Raw genomic sequence first — 6,000 nt, forward strand, 5'->3', positions numbered from 1 at the left:
TTGAGAAGATGGGCTGCTGAAAAGGAATAAGGCCCAAAATTTAGATGGGTTAAGGATAAAATTTAGTTGATTAGAGTTTGAATTTAAGTTTTAACCACATGAATTTAAATTATAGCCAATTAGAGATTTAAAAGATAGTCGAACTTAGTTAATTAGGATAAGTTCGACTAATAATTAAATAAGATGAATTAATATAATTAATTTACAAGCTTCTTGATCTTTAACGAAATAAAATAATTAACTTACTTATGAAATAATTAATTCGAATATATAAACTAATATCAAATGAGCTAATTAACAAAGCACTTAAAAGGTAAACTCTTTTTTTAAACGATTTTCTTTTTAATGTTCGTAAAATGTAATAATCATATACAAAACTATATAAATATATATATATATATATATATATATATATATATATATATATATTGTTTTAAAATTATAAAAATGACTAAGATTGCTTCAAAACTAAAAAGAAATATTTTTATTTTTATTTTTGAATTTTTGTAAAACTAATTATTCCAAATCATTGAAAATTAAGAAGTTTGAAAGTTAATTCTTATCGGGGAGGGTCAAAATTGGGTGTCAACAGTTATCAGGATATGATTTTACACGATTCTTAAGAAAATTTAATTAGAAGTATAATTTGACTAATATATTCCAAAGAACTTTAGTAATCCAATTTGTTGGCTATCTGAACTCTCATCTAGTTGGTTAGGATTAATTAATTCCTCATATTGTAATTCCCTGGACGTGGCCGGCACTCGAAGACCATTGTTGGCCCCAAGCGAACCCTTGGTCTGGCTTTCTTAACTCAGCGGAAACCTAACTCAACAGAATAACTCCATGCAATGCAAGGACATAAAACAACTTAACTGATAAAATCTGGCCAAAAAGGCAACTCGAGTCTTAAAATAGAACATTTACTTATATACATAGATGAGAGACTCAAAACTAACTGACTGACTGTCTATGAAGCCTTTATAGTACTGAGACGGATGTTGGGACAGACCCCTCAACATCCTAATAAAACAAAACTAAGAGAACAAAATAACAGAGTCCTCCGGAAAACAATGAAGCTCACCACTGACTCGGGAGTGCTCAGCTGGATCAACGTCGTGCTGGATGCTGATCCTAGGAACCTGCGTCTGCATCATAATAAGATGCAGGCCAACTGGCATTAGTACATGGAATGTACGAGTATGCGAGCTGGAAAGCTAAACCACACTCAATCTTGAAAGGAGTACAGGAGAACACTTACCTTGGCTTTGTTCGACTCATGAATAACTGAACTCAATGTATAAAGCAATAAGACACATGCAATATATATATATATATATATATATATATATAGCTTGCAAACAATGTAAACAACTTAGCTCGTTAATGATAAAACAATAACAAACTCAACTTTACTTATATAAAAGTAATATAAATTTAGTGGGAGATTCTTTAACCGACAACCACCACTATGAGCCCTAGTGATGATACAACGTTTTACCTCACGTTGCCAAAGGACCATCCTGTACCTTGCTGTGATATAGGACCTGACTTTAACTTAGTGGATCCACTAGCTTAATCTTACGTGGTCATCTAAAAAGAATGACCCGTCAAATCCCATGTTGGCGCATGGTTCTTATGGAGAGTTGAGTTAATATGAACTCGTGTCCCCAATTCGGTGCTCAATACTACTCCCAAAAATACTTTGGCTCATAAGTGTCTTTAAACACATCTTGCTTTAGTTGAGGTAATTACTCAAAACTTAGCCCAAAGGCTCTTTTGGCAAACATGGTTCCCCTCTTACTCAAATGTAAAAACATTTATAAACTTCTTTGGGAATACTTAGTTCCCTAATAGCTTTTGAGAAATGAACTCAACTTTAAACTCTTGACTTAACTTGAAACTCGCTCTTTACTTGACTTGAAATTCGAACCTTAAAACGAAGTTAAAACGTTTAATGGAGACTCTTGAACAACTTTGAAAACTTGCTTTGACTTACTTTTAAGTTCTAGACTTGACCCTTAACTTCACTTTGACTTGATCCTAACTTGCCTTGAATTGGATTGCGGATTCAAGGTATATGATCACACGTTTATGGATGACTCCTTGACGTTTAGAAGTACTTTGGAATGTTGGAAACAACTAGGAAACATAGGTACAATATCAAGGAACATGCATGAGAAAGGGTGAAATGAATGTGGAAACTTGGCGTTCTTGGCGCTCTGCAAGGCGCGGAGCGCCAGCCCTCGAAGCTTAGAAGGGGCCTGCTGGCGCTCTGCTAGGCGCGCCGCCCTAATGGCTGGACTTCAGAGTCCCTTTTGGGGGGCGCTGGCAGGCGCGACGCGCTGGCAGGCGCGACGCGCTGGCAGGCGCGACGCGCCAGCCCCTTCCCCAGAAAATCTGACTTTTCTCCCTCTTTTTCCCAACTCTAAACCACCCTAACTTCAAAAGGTTTCAACCCCAAACACTAAGGATCATAAAATCCCTCAACATACAAGAGATTCAACTAAAAAACACAGACAAATCATGTCCCAAATCAATAAGAACTTCAACAACATCAACAACAACACAACCAATCTTTTCTTGAAAATAAAACGAGTTTGGCATGTGGGGAAACAAACCAAACCAACACTATGAACTCACATACCTAGTAGGGATCACCCCCGACGATATCCATGACGATCTTTGACGAAATCTTGCTTGATCTTCTCTTTCTCCTCTTCTTCTCCTCTTCACTCACAAACCCTCACTCACTCTTTAAAATGGGACAAAACTGATCTAAAAATCAGTCTAACACAACAATATAACAAAAAGAATTGGTTAGGGAAAAGACCAAAATACCCTTAAAATATTTCGGACGGACTTCCCTGCCAACTGCCCAACTTCCAAAGGGAATAACTCACTCATACAAACTCGGAATCGAGTAAACTCGGTGGCGTTGGAAAGATCATTCCACGAGCTTCGCAACCATAACTAGAACTACACCTAAATCATCCTGAGCTAGAAGTTATGACTGCTCAAAGTTGTCCAAAAACTCACTTTTTCCCATACTTAACCAAATTTTCCAGATTTTTGAATTCCTTTCGAAATTGACTATTTCCAATTCTAAGCCTCTTCATAGTTATTTCAAATTGTCGGATGTTACATCACCAATTGAGTAGCATATCTAGACAAAGCATGGAACTTGGCCTCATAAGCAGCCACAAACATACCACCTTGCTCCAAAGCCATAAATTTATCCTTCTTACGATCTTTCAAAGTCCTAGGCACATACTTTTCTAGAAACAGAGCATGAAATTGGGTCCAAGTAAGTAGAGGTAAAGTTGAAGATCTATTCCATACAATCTCTCCACCACTGCTTAGGCTCACCTTGAAGTTGAAAAGATACAAACTCAACCCATGCTGATAAACAATTCCCAACTTATGAAGCATCTCATAGCAATCTAAGATAAAATCATAAGCATCTTCATTCTCAGAACCAAGAAACACATGAGGCTTAAGCTTCAAAAACTTAGTCAACATGTCATGCTGATTACCAGTCATAAATGAACCCAACAAAAGACGGAAGAAAGCATGAGTACCTACGTTTCCACCCATATGGGAGTAGTGATAGCAATAGAGGGATTAGCGGGAGCTTGAGTTGCTTGCACAGATGAAGCATTCCAGGACCAGCTAATCCCTTAAAAAATGACATGATCTGTTGAGCTAACATTGGGTCGATGGGAAGAATACATATAGCCTCAGCCTGTACCTCTTCCTCTTGTGCAACCTCTTCAACATTCTTAACATCAACATTCTCATCTACCTCTTCATGATGTACTGGAGGGGACTCATTTTGGGAACATTTTGGTACCTCATTCCTAGCAGGCGCTACCCTTCCACGGCCTCTACCCCTAGCTCTTCCTTTACCCCTGCCTCGATCGCGACCTTTCGCTGCAGATTCTTTAGTTGGAGCATTAACGGGAGCTACGGGCCTGACGCCGTTGTATCTAGTGTTAACCATATGCGGACAGAAGAATGAAGGATGTTAGATACCAATTTGAATTGACAGATATCAATTGGAATCAAGTTATAGCACGAAAGAAGACAATAGAAAATAGAGAGATTTTTTAAAGTTCTATAGCCTCTCGAGGAAAAGTAAAGGCGTCCGCGTACCGTTCTGCGAGACTCTACTATACTCATTTTGGTACATCGAGATTAACAAGCCTAGGCTCTGATACCAATTTTATCACGACCCCGACCGTCATGATTGATACCCACACTAACTCTCCAGTGAGAGAACCTCTACTACAACCCAAACCAAGCAACTAATCTAAAATTAAGGCATTTAAGTACGGGAGAAAGTTAAATACAAAGGAAATAAATAGGGAGTCCCCATAAACTCCAACAAAAGTCTAACAAGAACTAAACAATGCGGAAGAAATAACCTAGAACCTGAAAGTCAATGTACCAAAACATCTAAAATTCAACAAGTCTAAACGAGAAGGGTTGCAACTCCAATCTAATGAACTAATCAACTAACTAGAACATAATCTAAGTCCGAAAATGGTGGGCATAGACGAAAGGAGAACTCATGGAAGCCCGTAAGAATTGGCTCACCCTTGAATTCGAATGATAATTGATCTCCTAAGCGAGGTTTGTCAGTAGCCGCTTGAAGATGCCATATACTCAACAAAAATAAGAGCAAGTGCAATATCAGTACACAACCAAAGTGTATTGGTTGAATCACACGTTTATCCCACTAAATACAACATACATAAGTCAATACAACATTATAAACATGCAAAATATCGAACATATACAATATCGATTATCATATGCTCAACAATATACACAATTATGACAAGTCATTGGTCATCTCATGAAACCCAAACCCAAACAGTTAGTATATCGGAACGTGGTACTCGATCCAATGTTTATCCCGAAACATGGCAACCGATCCTATAATTATGCCAGACCGTGGCAATCGATCCAATAATTATTTCGTAACGTGGCAACTGATCAAAGTTAGTTATGTCGAAACGTGGCAACTGATCCATTCAACACACCACAATCACTATCACAAGTACATCCTCAAGATCATACATTTAAGTAATGATTTCATGGCAATCATCATTCGTCTATTTCATTTACAACAAGTGTGATCAATAATGCAACATTCATATACATACATGTATCATAATGAAGCAAGAACAAACATACATCACACAATCATAGAATCACAACCATCACCTACTTCGAAACAAGCTCGTAACCCTAAGAAACTTGATCTTTCCCTTTTTGGATTCGTTCCGCTTGTTCTTGGTCAACAAACAATCAATATAATATGGAAATCAATAAACAATCAATAATTACCCGAATTACTAACAATTATATAAACCCTAGATCAAACCCATGATCCCAATTATCCAAATTAGATTTATTTCCACCATAGAATTTATAACAAAACCCTCCCCCATCAATATCCACCCATTCTATTACGTTCTATGGATCAAAAAATGGATTTGGGGAGTGAAAACTTACCTTTAGCCTCAAGAATAGTGAAAAAATGAGTAGGAGTCGCCTGGGGTTCATTCCTTAGCTCTAAAAATTAAAAAAAATGCTAAATAAGGTTGTTTAGGGGTTTATTTACAACTTTAAATCACGTCTAGCCTGCCACAGTGGCCACCACCCCGCTACAGCGATCCCGCCAGAGTGGTAAAACCCAGTGCCAAAGCGGCTTGCACAAACCAGTGAGCTATTTAAAGAATTCCAAGACCCCCATTTTACAACACACCTCTAATCAACAACGATCAGAAAATACCCTTTATGCTTGGATCAATTTCGGGAGTTCTACTCGCCCGAATTCAATTTTGTAAAGTCGTACGAGTTCTTTAACGAGTTATCTAACTATTTATGTGATCAAAATCAAAATCAACTCACCCGATTGTTACCAGATTTCCTTACACCTCAAAGACTCTGATTTCGTCCAAATCTGGACGAGGTTGGGAAAATACAAAT

This window comes from Solanum stenotomum, chromosome 4 (assembly GCF_019186545.1).
Source record: "Solanum stenotomum isolate F172 chromosome 4, ASM1918654v1, whole genome shotgun sequence".
Classification (NCBI taxonomy): domain Eukaryota; kingdom Viridiplantae; phylum Streptophyta; class Magnoliopsida; order Solanales; family Solanaceae; genus Solanum; species Solanum stenotomum.